The 18,069-nt window shown below is 42.1% G+C and overlaps 1 long non-coding RNA gene across 1 annotated transcript in view; it reads right to left on the bottom strand.

Moving 5' to 3' along the window:
* Positions 1-15,298: 15,298 nt before the first annotated feature.
* The window catches only part of LOC138853737 (uncharacterized), a 166,319-nt gene continuing 163,548 nt past the window's right edge, over positions 15,299-18,069 (bottom strand). The window contains exon 3 of the long non-coding RNA XR_011392894.1: positions 15,299-16,218. This is a non-coding gene — a long non-coding RNA (uncharacterized lncRNA). The remainder of the gene's footprint in view (positions 16,219-18,069) is intronic.

The following is an 18,069-nucleotide window of genomic DNA, read 5'->3' as shown; positions in this document are numbered from 1 at the left end:
GGGAAAAGGGTGAGTGGTGCACTTAGGAGTCTGTGGAGACAAAGAACTTTGTCCTTGGAGGCAAAGAGGGGAATGTATGAGAGTATAGTTTTACCAACACTCTTATATGGGTGTGAAGCATGGGTGATGAATGTTGCAGCGAGGAGAAGGCTGGAGGCAGTGGAGATGTCATGTCTGAGGGCAATGTGTGGTGTGAATATAATGCAGAGAATTCGTAGTTTGGAAGTTAGGAGGAGGTGCGGGATTACCAAAACTGTTGTCCAGAGGGCTGAGGAAGGGTTGTTGAGGTGGTTCGGACATGTAGAGAGAATGGAGCGAAACAGAATGACTTCAAGAGTGTATCAGTCTGTAGTGGAAGGAAGGCAGGGTAGGGATCGGCCTAGGAAAGGTTGGAGGGAGGGGGTAAAGGAGGTTTTGTGTGCGAGGGGCTTGGACTTCCAGCAGGCGTGCGTGAGCGTGTTTGATAGGAGTGAATGGAGACGAATGGTTTTTAATACTTGACGTGCTGTTGGAGTGTGAGCAAAGTAACATTTATGAAGGGGTTCAGGGAAACCGGCAGGCTGGACTTGAGTCCTGGAGATGGGAAGTACAGTGCCTGCACTCTGAAGGAGGGGTGTTAATGTTGCAGTTTAAAAACTGTAGTGTAAAGCACCCTTCTGGCAAGACAATGATGGAGTGAATGATGGTGAAAGTTTTTCTTTTTCGGGCCACCCTGCCTTGGTGGGAATCGGCCAGTGTGATAATAAAAAAAAAAAAAAAAATATATATATATATATATATATATATATATGTATATATATATATATATATATATATATATATATATATATATATATTGGATATGTAAAAATACCAGTGAAAATAGGAAATAAAACCTGAGTGCTTTCATGTGTTTATACACACATCTTCAGAGAAATGTGTGTACCTACTTACCTGGAGGGTATTCCGGGGATCAACGCCCCCGCGGCCCGGTTCATGGCCAGGCCTGGTGGCTCAGGGCCTAATCAACCAGGCTGTTACTGCTGGCCGCACGTAGTCCAGTGTATGAACCACAGCCCGGTTGATCCGACATCGACTTTAAGTATCTGTCCAGCTCCCTCTTGAAGACAGCCAGGGGTCTATTACCAATTCCCCTTATGCATGGTAGGAGGCTGAATAGTCTTGGGCCACGGACACTTACTGTGTTTTCTCTTAGTGTACCAGTAGCGCCCCTACTTTTCATTAGGGGTATGTTGCATCGCCTGCCAAGTCTTTTGCTTTCGTAGGGAGTGATTTCTGTGTGCAGATTAGGGACCATTCCCTCCAGGATCTTCCTGGTGTAGATTATGATGTCTCTCGCCTCGCCTTTGTAAGCACATGAAAGCGCTCAGATTTTATTTCCTATTTTCCACAGTGGTATTTTTTATATATTTGCTATTACACTTTTTATTGTGATTTCTTCCACATACGCATATGTATGCATCATTTATATACAAGAACCATGCTCCATTCTGTTTATTCATCGAGAGTCGTTCTCTTCCACTTATCTTGGGTTGATGGCCTGCATCGCTATGAAGGTTGTGAGGATAGATGTGGGATGAGACAGTAGGGTCACAGATGGTGCTGCTGATACATAAGAACATAAGAAAGGAGGAGCACTGCAGCAGGCCTGTTAGCCCATACTAGGCAGGTCCATCATAATCCATCTCACTAACAGAATATTTGCCCAACTCACTTTTCAATTCTACCTAAGGAACAAGCTTTGATAATTCTATTAGCTCATGTGCAAGTCCCACTCAAATCCAACCCCTCTCACTCATGTATATATCCAACCTAAATTTGAAACTACCGAAGGTCTTCGCCTCAATAACCCTACTAGGCAGACTGTTCCACTCATCAACTACCCTATTTCCAAACCAATACTTTCCTATATCCTTTCTAAATCTAAACTTGTCTAATTTGAATCCATTATTTCGGGTTCTCTCTTGGAGAGATATCCTCAAGACCTTATTAATATCCCCTTTATTAGTACCCATCTTCCACTTATACACTTCGATCATGTCTCCCCTCAATTCTTCGTCTTACAAGTGAATGTAATTTAAGGGACTTCAATCTCTCTTCATACGGAAGATTTCTAATGCAATGAATTATTTTTGTCATTCGTCGCTGAATGTTTTCTAACGAATTTATATCCATTCTGTAAAATGGAGACCAGAACTGAGCTGCATAATCTAGGTGAGGCCTTACTAATGACGTATAAAGCTGAGGTATAATCGCTGGACTTCTGTTGCTTACACTTCTTGATATAAATCCCAGTAATCTATTTGCCTTATTACGCACACTTAGGCACTGCTGTCTTGGTTTAAGGTTGCTGCTCACCATAACCCCAAATCCTTCTCGCATTCTATACGGCTAAGTTCAACATTATCAAGCTGGTAGGTGCTACGGTTATGAACATTTCTGAACTTTAGAACTTTACATTTATCTACACTGAACTGCATCTGCTACTTTTCTGACCACGAACTGAGTTTGTCTAAATCCTCCTGAAGTTCAGAGACATCAACGTTTGAATCGATTATCTTACCTATCTTCGTGTCATCAGCAAATTTGCTTATGTCACTAGTAATTCCCTCGTCAAGGTTATTTATATATACTATAAACAACAATGGGCCTAAAACTGATCCCTGCGGAATGCCTCTTGTTACATATCCCCACTCACATTTAACCCCATTTATGCACACTCCCTGCTTCCTATTAGTGAGCCATGACTCGATCCTTGACAGCACTTTTCCCCCAGTGCCATGAGCAGCCACTTTCTTCAACAGTCTCTGATGTGGTACTCTATCAAAAGCCTTACTAAAATCTAAATAAACAATATCGAATTTTTTATCCTGACCAACGGCCTCAAAAGCTTTGCTGAAGAAGGTTAATAAATTAGTTAGGCAGGAACGGCCCCTCGTGAAACAACAATGTTACAGAAGTGATAGATGTAAAATCATCTTATTGTAAGATCCGTTGCTGAGTGGTTATAGCGTTGGGGATACTACATGCAAGGACCTTGGTTCAAGTTAATGTGCTTTCTTCTATTTCTTCACGCTCACACACACACAAGAGCTATGAATCAACCCCTGCAACCTCAATTAGCTGAATACAACTGCTGCAGCACACTCGTGCCTGGCAAACCTGAAAATAGCGTCTCGACATCTAAGTAAGAAGTCATTCTCGACAATATACACAGTGTATGTCAGGCCCATATCTGGAGTATGCAGCACTAGTTTGGAACCCACATCTAGTCAGACACTTCAAGAAATTAGAGAAAGTGCAAAGGTTTGCAACAAGACTAGTCCCAGAGCTGACAAAGTGGATAGGGACAGAATGTTTCAGAGATGTGACACAGCAAAAAGGGGTCACATCTGGAGGTTGAAAACTCAGATGAGTCACAGGGATGTTAGGAAGTACATCTTCAGTCGTAGAACTGCCAGGAAGTGGAAAAGTCTGGAGAGTGATGTAGTGGAGGCAGGATCCATACATAGCTTTAGGAAGAGGTATGGCAAATCTCATGGAGCAGGGAGAGAGTGGCCCTCGTAGTGACCAGTGAAAAGGCGGGGCCAGGAGCAATGAGTCGACCCCTGCAACTACAATTAGGGGAGTACAATTAGGTGACTATAAACACACACACATACACACACATGCACCATGCACCTCATGCACACCTCATGCACCAACATGTTAAGGACACTACCAGAGTGAGAGGGGAGGATGAACCAGCAAGATTGGACCTTGTGTTCACCCTGGGCAGCTCAGACATTGAGGACATCAAGTATGAGAGTCCCCTAGGAGCTAGCGACCACGTGGTTCTGTGCTTTGAATACATAGTAGAGCTGCAAGTGGAGAGAATAACAGGAGTTGAATGGGAAAAGCCCGTCTATAAAAGAGGGGACTACATAGGGTTGAAGAACTTCCTGCGGGAGGTCCAGTGGGACAGAGAACTGGCAGGAAAGCCAGTAAATGAAATGATGGAATATGTAACAAATGCAAGGAGGCAGTGGAAAAGTTTATTCCCAAGGGCAAAAGTAACAACGGGAAGACCGGAACGAGCCCCTGGTTTACCCGACGGTGTAAGGAGGCAAAAAACGAAGTGCAATAGAGAATGGAAAAAGTACAGAAAGCAGAGAACACACGAAAATAGGGAGATCAGTCGCAGAGCCAGGAATGAGTATGCACAGGTAAGGAGGGAGGCCCAGCGACAGTATGAAAATGACATAGCATCGAGAATCAAGACTGACCCGAAACTGTTGTATAGCTACATCAGGAGGAAGACAACAGCCAAAGACCAGGTGATCAGATTAAGGACAGAAGGTGGAGAACTCACAAGAAATGATCAGGAGGTATGTGAGGAGCTGAACAGGAGATTTAAGGAAGTTTTTACAGTAGAGACAGGAAGGGCTGTGGGAAGACAGCACAGAAGGGAACATCAAGAGGGAATATACCAACAAGTGTTGGATGACATACGAACAACTGAGGAGGAGATGAAGAAGCTCTTAAGTGACCTTGACACCTCAAAGGCGATGGGACCGGACAACATCTCGCCATGGGTCCTTAGAGAAGGAGCAGAGATGCTGTGTGTGCCTCTAACCACAATCTTCAACACATCCCTTGAAACTGGGCAACTACCTGAGAAATGGAAGACAGCTAATGTAGTCCCCATATTTAAGAAAGGAAACAGAAACGAGGCACTAAACTACAGACCTGTGTCTCTGACATGTATTGTGTGCAAAGTCATGGAGAAGATTATCAGGAGGAGAGTGGTCGAACACCTGGAAAGAAACAAGATTATAAATGAAAACCAGCATGGGTTCATGGAAGGCAAATCCTGTATCACAAACCTCCTGGAGTTTTATGACAAGGTAACAGAAGTAAGACACGAGAGAGAGGGGTGGGTAGATTGCATTTTCCTAGACTGCAGGAAGGCCTTTGACACAGTTCCCCACAAGAGATTAGTGCAGAAGCTGGAGGATCAGGCGCATGTAAAAGGGAGGGCACTGCAATGGATAAGGGAATACCTGACAGGGAGGCAGCAACGAGTCATGGTACGTGAAGAGGTATCACAGTGGGCGCCTGTTACGAGCGGGGTCCCACAGGGGTCAGTTCTAGGACCAGTGCTATTTTTGATATATGTGAACATGATGGAAGGAATAGACTCTGAAGTGTCCCTGTTCGCAGATGATGTGAAGTTGATGAGAAGAATTAAATCGGACGAGGATGAGGCAGGACTGCAAAGAGACCTGGACAGGCTGGACATGTGGTCCAGTAACTGGCTTCTCGAATTCAATCAAGCCAAATGCAAAGTCATGAAGATTGGGGAGGGGCAAAGAAGACCACAGACAGAGTATAGGCTAGGTGGACAAAGACTACAGACCTCACTCAGGGAGAAAGACCTTGGGGTGACCATAACACCGAGCACATCACCGGAGGCACACATCAACCAAATAACTGCTGCAGCATACGGGCGCCTGGCAAACCTGAGAATAGCGTTCCGATACCTTAATAAGGAATCGTTCAAGACACTGTACACTGTGTATGTTAGGCCCATACTGGAGTATGCAGCACCAGTCTGGAACCCACACCTGGTCAAGCACGTCAAGAAGTTAGAGAAAGTACAAAGGTTTGCAACAAGGCTAGTCCCAGAGCTCAAGGGAATGTCGTACGAGGAAATGTTAAGGGAAATCGGACTGACGACACTGGAGGACAGAAGGGTCAGGGGAGACATGATAACGACATACAAGATACTGCGGGGAATAGACAAGGTGGACAGAGATAGGATGTTCCAGAGAGGGGACACAGGGACAAGGGGTCACAACTGGAAGCTGAAGATTCAGACGAGTCACAGGGACGTTAGGAAGTATTTCTTCAGTCATAGAGTTGTCAGCAAGTGGAATAGCCTAGCAAGTGAAGTAGTGGAGGCAGGAACCATACATAGTTTTAAGAAGAGGTATGACAAAGCTCAGGAAGCAGAGAGAGAGAGAGGACTCAGTAGCGATCAGTGAAGAGGCGGGGCCAGGAGCTGAGTCTCGACCCCTGCAACCACAATTAGGTGAGTACACAATATTCGTGAAAAATGCTAAACTAATTTAGAGCAAACACCGGACACAAGGAAAGACTACAGTAAGACATGGAAACACTGCTGGCAGAGCCAAGCAAATAAGAACTACACCTCAACCCCAGCACGTCGAAGGGAAAAGAAGGCCGGAAATGGAGTACAGACTGGGAAAAGATAGGCTTCAGATCCCACACAAGGACATGTGTTCACCCTGCATACATATCGCGGTAGGGCAACAAACTGAACAAACCACGGTCCGGGTGGGGTTAGAACTCATGGCAAGTGAGTCATAAAACTCCAGGCCAGTGCGTAAACCATTGGGCCAGCTGGCTGCAATAAGATACATCCAACTAGGTATATTTATACACTATAGGGAGGTTAGCATGGACCACCACTGTGACCATGATTGCAAGTTTTTACAGATGAATCTCTCGGCAGCGTAGCCGTGACGAACTTTAGTTCAAGTTCTCCCAAAGCCGTCATCACCAGCTGAACATCTGGTGAACCTAAGAACCAGCATTCAGGAACCCCAATCAAAACGTCAATCAGGACCCTATATATGACATGCTTATCAGAAATTTCACAGCACCAGCAGGGGAAAATATAATGCATATCTAAAAATCTAAAGACAGTAAAGAGATTTTCAACAAGAATAGACGCAGATCTATATAAATGACCTACGAGGATACCTACCTACTTGGGTTACCTGATTACACCAAAGGAAAGGAGCAGGGACGACATGATGACCATCAACAATATGCAAGATTTGACAGGTACACAGGGGTAGGTGGACATGGGCAGGCGCACAAGGACAATGCCGAACACTGGGTTGCTGGATTTTTATAGTTAAAGCCACCGGGCAGGCAGCAAGTGGAATGCCCTACATAAGGACGTGGTGGAAGCAGACACTGTATACACACACACACACACACACACACACACACAAGGAGCTTGATATTTCCTGTGCAGATCGCCGTCATGCGCTCAGGTCTTCTTCAAACACTGATATTTTCCTCTCTATGAATATACAATGAAGTCTTCCTGCATACATAACACTATCAGAACAACAGATTGCCAACTATTTTCCAATTTTCCGCAACGTTGTTGTGATATCCAATTCTCACGAAACTTGTCACACACACACAGACACACACACACAGACACACACACACACACACACACACACACACACACACACACACACACACACACACACACACACACACACACACACACACACGCACAAACACACACATACATACACATTCACACACCAAGAAGGCGAAATGCCAGACTTCAGAAGAAAGAACTTAGAGGAATGAGAGAATTCCTGAACGCAGTGCAGTGGGAAAGGGAACCGGAAGGGTAGTTCTGGGAGGCAGAGGAGAACTTCTTACCCAGAAGATGCAAAGAAACATGAAATCCTGGAAACACTATAAACGAGAACAAACAACTGAGCAGAAACGAATATCCGAAGGTGAGGAGATAAGCTGAGCAATCATTTGAAAATGACATAACAGCCAAGACCAAGTCTGAATCAAAACTGCTTCAAGTCATATCAGAAGAAAGACGAGATCTTTTAACTGAAGAAGGAGAAGTCACAAAAATTTCAAGGAAGTCTCTGAAGTGTTGAAGAAACGTTTTAAAGAGGTTTTCCCAGAGGAACCAGGGACAATACTAGAAAACCCAGGAAAGACAGTACACTAACATGTAAGTGACACCATATACATAACAGGTGAAGACGTAAAAAAAAAACTGATGGAGCTGGTTACTTCAAGGGCAATGGGGTATGACATGGTGTCACCATGGATTCTGCGACAGGGTGCAGAAACACTGCTGAAACCATTAGCTAAGATCTACAGTAGGTCAAGAGGCATGAAGCAGCTGTCAGAGATGTGGGGGACAGCAAATATAGTACTTATATTTAAGAAACGTGATGGACAGGAGGTGGTGACCTGCAGACCAGTTTCACTCACATGCAGAGAATGCAAGGTAATGGAGAAGATAATCAGGAGAGTGTTAGAACACTTGGAGAGAAGTAGCATCATAAACAATAACCATCAAGGCTTCTGAGATGACAAATCTTGTCTTACCAACCTGTTGGAATTCAATGACAAAGTAACGAAAATGAGAGAGGAGAAAGAGGGATGGGTGGACTGTTTTCTTAAAGACTGCAAGGGGTCATTTTGAAACTGTACCTCACAAGAGTGTAGGGAAAAAACTTGAGGAGTAGGTAGGAATAACAGGGGAGGTACTCCGGTGAATCACAAGAGTACTTTAAGGGAAGGAAGCTTAGAGTGATTGTCAGGGAAGAGATGCTAAAATGGGGAAGAGTAACAAGCAGGGTGCCACAAAGATCGGTATGCCAACCCGTACTGTTTAATGTTTATGTAAACGATATATCAGATGGGGATGAGTCAGAAGTATTCCTGTTTCATGATGTAAGACTAATGAGAATGAAAACAGCCTGCAAATACATCCGGACAAACTGATCTGAACTGCAAGATTTGTCAGGTAATTACTGGCTTGAATTCATTACACGCAGGCATACAATTGTAGACATTACACATAGCTGAAATACAATGTAGTTCCTCCCAGCATTTCTGCTGTATTTTACACATGTGAAGATCAACGCTGCTCCGACTTATCTACACCCTAATATAAAAAAGGGAGAGAGAGAGAGAGAGAGAGAGAGAGAGAGAGAGAGAGAGAGAGAGTGACCTTACTGTTATGTACAAGGCCAATATTGTCAAAGTACTACACTTGGATCCACTTCGAGGACAGCGTGAAACAAGCTTTTATGCCACAAGACGGGCAGAAAGCAGCAACTTCACTCTGGCTGTACCCTTCTCCAGAACATCACTCCATCCGAGATCATATATACCCAGGATGACTCGAGTATGGAACACATTCGTACAGCATAATGATGTCAACGAGATAAAGTCAGTTGATCAAATGCAAATGCTGGCCCACAGATGGATCCAACTTCATCCTGTTCCCTACTTGTATGTCTCATAACAATAAAAATGCTTTCAAATGAGCTGATGTAGGTAACAGCTCTTAGCTTGTCAGTAAAGTTAAGAATCCTTAACCTGTAAATAGCTTGTCAATAAAGCTAGGGATCCTTAACCTTGTCAAACCCTGTGTATAAAGAGAGAGAGAGAGAGAGAGAGAGAGAGAGAGAGAGAGAGAGAGAGAGAGAGAGAGAGAGAGAGAGAGAGAGAGAGAGAGAGAGAGAGAGAGCGCGAGAGAGAGAGAGATACAAACTATCTCTACATAAAATTATTAAATATTTCAACTTCATAAATTATATGAAAAATATGAAGTTCAGAATCTCATAAATACTTTACTAAACAACTAAAACCTTAAAATACAATTGTGTGAACACATGAGAATTAATGTTACATATATAACAAAATCAACAATTTAGTAGTCAAAACGTAATCAACTGACAAGGTTGATAAGAGTGTACAGTATTCCGATCTCCAGTTGAGGTCCTCTTCAGCAGAATGTAGAAGGTGAGAGGACATTATAAGGGGTAGGAGGTCACATTAAAATAAAACTGGCACTTGGCGTTCAGAGTTATACTGACAACGATGTCACTCTAGCTGATGAATGAATCGTCACGTGTCCTGTCAATCGCTGTCAGTCTCCAATGGCCTTTCGATATGTTGAAGTTTGCTTTAATCTGAGTGCTGATTCTATTATTTTTCTTTCATATTGGCTGGCAGTTTTCTTTTTTTTTTGTGTGTGTGTGTGGGGGGGGGGGGCTTAATTCCAGTTCAAGATGTGGCTGGCGAGCTTCATATGTCTGAACAGTTTTTCCTGGCAGTCACGTAACGATTATCTTGTGTTCACTCAATCATATTTTCAAACAGATCATGACTGACCTACGTAAAGTGACTCTTAGTTGTTTTATGCTATATATTCTTGGTCTTCCCAAGGCTCTTTATTGCGTGTGATTTAAAAACAATCTCAATCTGTTGGGGTAAGAGGTTATTTCAGTGATTATACTTCTTTGTTTACTTCTTGGAGTCAAGGTACAATCAACATGGTGTTAAAGAGTTCTGTATTTTATATGAGCCACGTAACAGTGTTGATTTACTTTTTTTCCATCCTTCCTGTATGTAAAACTTGGAGCAAATAAAAACATACCGTACTGCTTAATTCACATTCTGAAAACATCTACAAGACGGCCTGTAGTAGGCTCAACATTACGATACGATTCTTCAACAAAAGGGAACACATAATCCACTATTTATGGTTAAGAGATGATGGATTCTTAGTCAAACATCCTGTAGGGAGAATGGTACACCTTACAGAGAAGAGAGGCTCCACCTTTGGATACAAACTTCTCAAAACTTCACCACTGTCTTAAAGAGACCCACTGTTTGAGGATACCCTCAAGAAGATCCTAAGACTTTTCTTGGCGCCTTCGACAGACATACTGTTTATCATTCAAGGTGAAACTCTACCATCGCTGCTTACGATATAAGATAACATCACGTCCTATGATGTGAGGTACCATCACGTCTTATGATGTAAAGTAACATCACATTTTGACATACAGTACTACCACATCTTATGATGTGAGGGAGAAAACTTCCTCTGAGAGAGCTATCATATTGCATATTTGTCCTGACAAGTAAAATACTACCACGTAAGATACGTGTAGTGTATATTCCGATGGTGTCTGGTCACACCGTGGAAAAAGCTACTGAACTCCATCTCTGAGTTTCGCCTCTGACCTTTTGCTCAACCTACTTGTCGTCTGATCTTCCGGGAAGAAGAAGAGAGAACGAGGAGGAGGAGGAGGAGGAGAGAACGAGGAGAGAACGAGGAGAGAACGAGGAGAGAACGAGGAGGATGAAGAGGAGAGAACGAGGAGGATGAAGAGGAGGAGAGAACGAGGAGAGAACGAGGAGGAGAAAACAAGGAGGGAGTCTGTGTTGATATACACTTGACAGGCTCGACACAGCATGCATCATTGAGCAGGTCTTGCTTGCTTCGCTATGCATCTGCAGTTTTCACCTTTGTTCCCCCTCCCCCCGTTCCTCTTGACAGATCAACAAGATCGCAGGTACAATGCAAATCCTTGAATCAGTTAAGGGGTAACTTGGTTGTTGGGAGGAATAACTTTATGCAGAGTGATTTTATTGCTCGGAGAGTCAATCAATGTGAAGGGCTCGATTCTTGCAGTCTTTGAGTATCTTTCCAGCAATTATGAAATTAGATAAAAGAAAATAATTCTTCAGACTGCCAAAGTAATAATAATATAAAATAATGGTATAACAGTTAGCATTTATTTCGTACGAAATATAAACTAGAGTGACTGTCCTTCTGCTGAGTGTGAATTAGACTTGATATTAAACTGATGATAAATGGAAGAGAGAATTCCATAAATAAATGTTCAGAACCTGGAGACCTGTCCCTGGTCATCATTTGTTAGCGCTACGTAACCCTGACTGCACTGACTGTCCTCACTTACTGCTGGACGAACAGTTTCACTCTTCCTATATTTAACCTGCAGTAACCTCTGTAGAGAAATGATTCAGAGAACCCACAAGTTGATGAGTCAGATGTGTAACACTTGGGTATCTTTACTGAGGTTTCATCAGTCCAATATAAAGAAGAGTTGTGAAGATCACAAGGAGTTTGAGGTAATCAGTCCCTCAGCCTGGAATCAATGTAATCAGTCTATCAATCTTGAAAAGAATACAGCATATGCTGTATTACATCGACTCCAGGCTGAGGGACTGATTACCTCAAACTCCTGATCTTCATCATTCTTTTCTTGTATTGGACTGATGAAGCCACTGTGGCGAAACGATTTCCAAGTGTTATATGTGTTTTTAATTTATCAACAACCTGCTATCTTCGGACCATATATTCCGCCTCCGCTCCAAACCCTGACCCCACCTGATTGCTACTGTCAATATTATTACGTACCCCAACTTTCTTACAGCACACACTACTAATAATTTTACACCATTTCGACATTTAAAATCTACAAGTGATACAGCAAAGAGAACTGTTAATTTAAACTAGTCAAAATTAATTTTGGAAGTAGCCTACGTAATTTTGGGAGTAGCCTAAATTTAATAAAAGACTACCTAACGAATAGAGTATCCTCTGTTCTCTATTAATGTTTTATAAAATAATAAAGAAATGTCTCTTCCCCATGGCCCGGTCTCACACCAAGCATCCTGGCTGGGCCGGTAAGCCAGCGGAAGGTCTCGGTCAGATGATCAAACGCTCTAACTGTGGGTCACCATATGACTAAGACCCTTGTTAGGAAGCACTTGCCCTGTTTCCTGACAAACCTTATCTACCGTCTTTTTTTAGAATCAGACAAGCCTGGCCCATGGCCGGGCTCCGGGAGTAGAAAGACTGGAAACTCATCAGAAGTATAGGCTGCTGGTGCAAGATATCGCATCCTAGGTTGAAATGTAGCAAGAACTGGGGCCGATGGTTTGTTGTAAGCGTCCATCCTTGATGCTTTATATACGACTGAGCCAGTTTCGGAGATTTTTTATTATTAACACATCGGCCGTTTCCCACCAAGGCAGGGTGGCCCGAAAAAGAAAAACTTTTACCATCATTCACTCCATCACTGTCTTGCCAGAGGTGCGCTTACACTTCGGAGATAGGGAACAAAATTCGCTGGCAATAACGGACAAAGTCCGTGGGTTGCAGAGATGTCAGTGATTGTTATTATCATGGTAAGGATTCTAAAGGAATGTAAAGAGGAGCTTAGCAAACCTTTGGCTAATCTTTTCAGCATATCACTACAAATTGGCATGGTGCCATAAGTGGAAAATGACAAATGTGATACCTATTTTCCAAGTAGGTGACAGGTCCTTAGCTTCGAACTATAGACCAATAAGCCTAACCTCCATAGTGGGAAAATTTATGGAATCAATAATTGCCGAAGCAATTCGTAGCCATCTTGAAAAGCATAAACTGATCATAGAATCTCAGCATGGTTTTACAAAAGGGCGTTCCTGCCTTACGAATTTAACTTTTTTCACAAAGGTATCTGAGGAGGTAGATCATGGTAATGAATATGATACTGTGTATATGGACTTCAGCAAGGCTTTTGATAGAATCCCACATCAGAGACTATTGAGAAAAATTACGGCACACGGAATAGGAGGAGAAATTTTTTCCTGGATAGGCGTGGTTGACAAATAGGCAGCAGAAAGTTTGCATAAATGGGGAGAAATCTGAGTGGTGAAGCGTCACGAGCGGTGTTCCACAGGGGTCAGTGTTGGGCCCTTTGTTGTTCATGATCTACATAAACGACATAAATGAGGGAATAAATAGCGATATAAGCAAGTTTGCCGATGACACCAAAATAGGCCGACGAATTCATTCTGACGAGGACATTAGAGGATTCCAGGAAGATTTGAACAGACTGATGCAGTAGTCAGAGAAATGGCAGATGCAGTTTAATATAGACTAATGCAAAGTTCTAAACACTGGACAGGAAAATAGCCATGCCACATACAAACTAAATAATGTAGATCTTAACATTACTGATTGCGAAAATGATTTGGGAGTTCTGATTAGCAGTAATCTAAAACCAAGACAACAGTGCGTAAGTGTTCGCACTAAAGCGAACAGAATCCTTGGCTTCATATTAAGAAGCATAAATAATAGGAGTCCTCAGGTTGTTCTTCAAGTCTATATATCTTTGGTTAGGCCTCATTTAGATTATGCTGCACAGTTTTGGTCACCGTATTACAGAATGGATATAAATACTCTGGAAAACGTACAAAGGAGGATGACAAAGTTGATCCTATGTATCAGAAATCTTCCGTATGAGGATAGACTGAGGGCCCTGAATCTACTCAGATATGCTACACAAACATATTCAGTAGCTATGCTGACAGATGTTAATAGCATACTAAAAATATCTAGGCAAGACAGGATTCGTTTTAAGTTGGAAAAATTCAGATACAGGAAGGATATGGGAGAACACTGGTTTGGTAATAGAGTTGTCAATGAGTGGAACAAACTCCCGAGTACAGTTATAGAAGCTAAAACGTTGTGTAGTTTTAAAAAATAGGTTACATAAATACATGAGTGGGTGTGGGTGGGTGTGAGTTGGACCTGACTAGCTTGTGCTACTAGGTCTGATGCTGTGCTCCTTTGTCGGGCAGGTCCGAAAATTTTCGGACTTAAACACGTGCACCTTTACGCGTGTCATCCTACACGCGCCACGCATCTGGATTCCCGTTCTTTAATTCTAACCAATCACAAGCCTTCCCTGAGTTGCTTCAGCTAAGTGATGATGGCATTTGCCGCCTTCCCATTGGTTGAGAGATCAAAACAAACACTCGTGGCTTGGTGTCGCCCAGAGTGGGTTTTTTCCATCCAGTGCCACTAATATACTATTGGATTTTACCTTCTACAATATCGGTAAGTACTGATTGTTGTGTTTAGTGTGTACATGAATAGTTTAGGCATATTTTGATATATAAATAAAGTCCGTGTGAAGCATAATGTGAGTGTAGCATGCAGTTGAAAAAGTGCAACAAAGGAAGTACGAAAATTTTTGTACCTGCCCGAGAAGTGACATAGTATAATTTCAGTAAAATAAATATTTATAAAAAAATTTCTATTGCATATATGAATTCTGTAGTGATCTGGATCTATACAGAAGGTTTTTATTGTCCTTCCAGATCAATGAGAAATTGTTTTATGGGGAGCCCTCCAGCACCAGGTCGAAATATGTCTGCATTTTGGATGACAGTGACTCAGAACCAGAGGTAGATGACCCAGAATTGCTGGATAGTGATGATGAATACTTGCCACTGGATGCAGAGGTGTCAAGTGATGATGAGGAGGAAGAAAGGCCAGCCAAAAAAAACAGAAATTAGTGAAGAAAAAGAAAGGTATTACGATTGCAAGTATTGCAGCCACTCGAAGAAATGGGTCACATCCTCATTCCAGTGTTCTGTATGCAAAGTAAATCTGTGCATAAAGAGTAATAGAAATTGCTTCAGCAACTACCATACCATCAATTAGCAATATACAATAATTGGTCTTCCTCATGAATCTCAGGAATATGAGACTTGAAAGTTTTATCCCTTTGCAATATGTCCATGCTGCTATTCGTTTCATTTTTATATTTTTCTAATACATACAAACTGTTTTGATACAAGTTTCATTTATGTTTTTGATATTGTCTGTTTGTGTAATAAATTTAAAAAATAGTTATTGGGTGTTTTATTAACAATTGCAAGTTTGCAACATTCAGATTCTTACTCCCTTTGTCGGGCAAGTGGGAAAATTTTCGGACTTCAGAGATTAGCAATTGCTCGAAAACTAACCATCAGAAATCCATTTATATAGGCTCATTGGCTTCGTATTGAGTTACTCTATCCACCATAGGGAGTTCAGTTCGAATTTCTAATTTTATGGCCACTTGCCCGATAAAGGGTGAATGTGACCGGACCTGACTAAGTTGGCTTAAGCCGGTCGTAGACTTGGACCTGCTTCGCATGGGCCAGTAGACTTGCTGCAGTGTTCCTTCTTCATATTCTTATTGCTGATCTTTCGTTTTTGTCCGCCAGAACTGCAATTACCAGCCATCTGCTCCTTCCCTGCCAGTCCGTTATATCCAGGTTTAACTAAAGTGTTTCTTCTAGAATATTAACACACATTAGTTCATTATAACGAGGCTTAATAAGTTTCTTCTGCTAAGACACATTAGCTCATTATAGCGAGGTTTAATGTGTTTCTTCTTCTACTAAGACGCATCTGAACACAGTCTTAACGTGAGAGATCCAAGGGACAATTTCAACTTGTTAATCTTATAAAATTCTTCTAGGCCTTCCTGTGGGAGTGTGACCGTGTGTCGTTCTCTGGGGAAATATTTAAGCTTTCTTCTCGCCTCTTCAAAGGAGCAGTGTTCTCATTAGTCAGCGTTAATGACTTGCGATCTTCTCCTGGGTGATACTGCGAGGCAATCCTGGGCAAGTTAATTAATTAACACTCTTGTCACAAGCAACAGCAGCACCAGCAGTAGCAGACAGCCAGTGAGTCGACTCCACTCCGTCACAAGTAGCAGCAGACAGCTGGTCAGTCAACACTCCACTCCGTCACAAGTAGCAGCAGCACCACTACCACTACTGAGGAAAAAGAAGGGAAGATGTAAGCTAGAGAGGAGAGAGAGACTGACTGACTCTATAGACGAAGAACCTCAGAACTTCTCAAGGGTGCTAGACTATCTTAAGTGCGGAAGGAAGTACCGATTAGAGGCATAAGATATGGAACCCAAATTGAATGAATCAAACATCTAGGAGAGACAGAAGGAAATAAAAGCAATTAATGAAATATAAAGAAATCTAAACTACTATTTTTCATATGCCAGATCCAGAACAAAAATAATATCCAGCCCATAACCTTCTTCAAACGAGATGGAACTTCTACTGAAAACAACAAAGAAATTAGTGAAATACTGAATTTCAATGTGACTGAGTTCAGTGAGATGTTACTCAGACTTAAGGCTGACAATCTCAATAAATTCTTCATGAAGGAGACTCGAAATCTTCAATGCCTCCAAAATTTCAGATAACACCCTAACACCACTGAACTTCGAAAAATCCATTAATACCATGTTCATGCACTCTCCACCAAACCCAGACTTGTGGAACTCCATGTTCATCAAGGACTGCAAGAAACCCCTATCACACGTTTTAAAAATTCTATGGAGAGGGAACCTAGACGAGGGGGTAATTATATAGTTGTTAAAAACAACGGATATAGCCTCACTCCATAAAAGTGACAGCGAAGCAACAGGAAAAAAACTACAGACTGATAGTACTAACGTCCCACATTACAAAAATCTTTGAAAAGGTTTTAAGAAGCAATATCGCCAACCGCTTAGATTCACAGCACTTGCACAACCCCAGGCAGCATGGGTTCAGAGTAGGTCGCTCCTGCCTCTCGCAACTGGATACACTGGAAAAGAGACAATATGCAGAGGTAGAATTCAGACTTGGCAAAACCTTTCGACAAGAGCGATTATGGTATAACAGAGCACAGAATGCGTGCAAAAGGAGTAACTAAAAAACGACAGATGGATTTTTAACTTTCTAACAGAACGCAAAGAATAATAGTAAACAATTAAGTCAGAGACACAATACTCGTCTACATTCTTTTCCTCATCCTAACACCTGACACAAGGACATAAAGCATGGCACCATGTCGTCCTTTGCAGACGACAGCAGAATTTGCATGAGAGTGACACTGACTGAGGACACAGCAAATCTCTAAGCTGACACAGTCTTACAGTGGGCTGCAGAAAATATGATATTCAATGAGAACAAATTTAAATTATTCCATTATGGAAAAAACTGAAGAAATAAAAGATAGAATAGATTATAAAACAAATTCTAACATCTCCATTGAGCGTAAAAGTAAAGTGAATGACCCAGGAGAGATAAGGTCATAGTATCTCACATTCAAGGATCACAAATATATCATTATCACAAAAAGAGAGAAAAATAATAAGATGGATAATAAGAACCTTTAAAACAAGGGATGCCAAATCAATGACGATCCTCTTCAACTCACTTCTCTCTAGGCTGGAATACTACTGTACACTAATAATCCCTTGAAGGTGTGCGATACTGCAAATAGAGAACGTACAGAGAACCTTCACTAAACATTTAAGTTCCGTCAAGCACCTAAATTGCTGGGAACATTTGAAGTCCCTTGATCATTACTCCTTGGAATGTAGGAGACTGATTGACTGAACACATCGACTCGAGGCTGAGGGACTGATTACCTCAAGCTCCTCGTCTTCCACCTTTCTCTGCACTGGACTGAAGAAGCCACTGGCTGGTTAAACATTTCCAGAATAAAGGTACCCAAATGCTGCACAAATGTCTCATCTATCAGGCAAGAAGGTGGTGTGTAACACCAAGGAACGTTCAAATCCGCACAAGTGTCAGTGGTGGTGCCTGATTGTGTCGTGG

Source organism: Cherax quadricarinatus, chromosome 38, assembly GCF_038502225.1.
Source record: "Cherax quadricarinatus isolate ZL_2023a chromosome 38, ASM3850222v1, whole genome shotgun sequence".
NCBI lineage: Eukaryota > Metazoa > Arthropoda > Malacostraca > Decapoda > Parastacidae > Cherax > Cherax quadricarinatus.
This window is presented reverse-complemented; position numbering and strand designations above follow the sequence as displayed.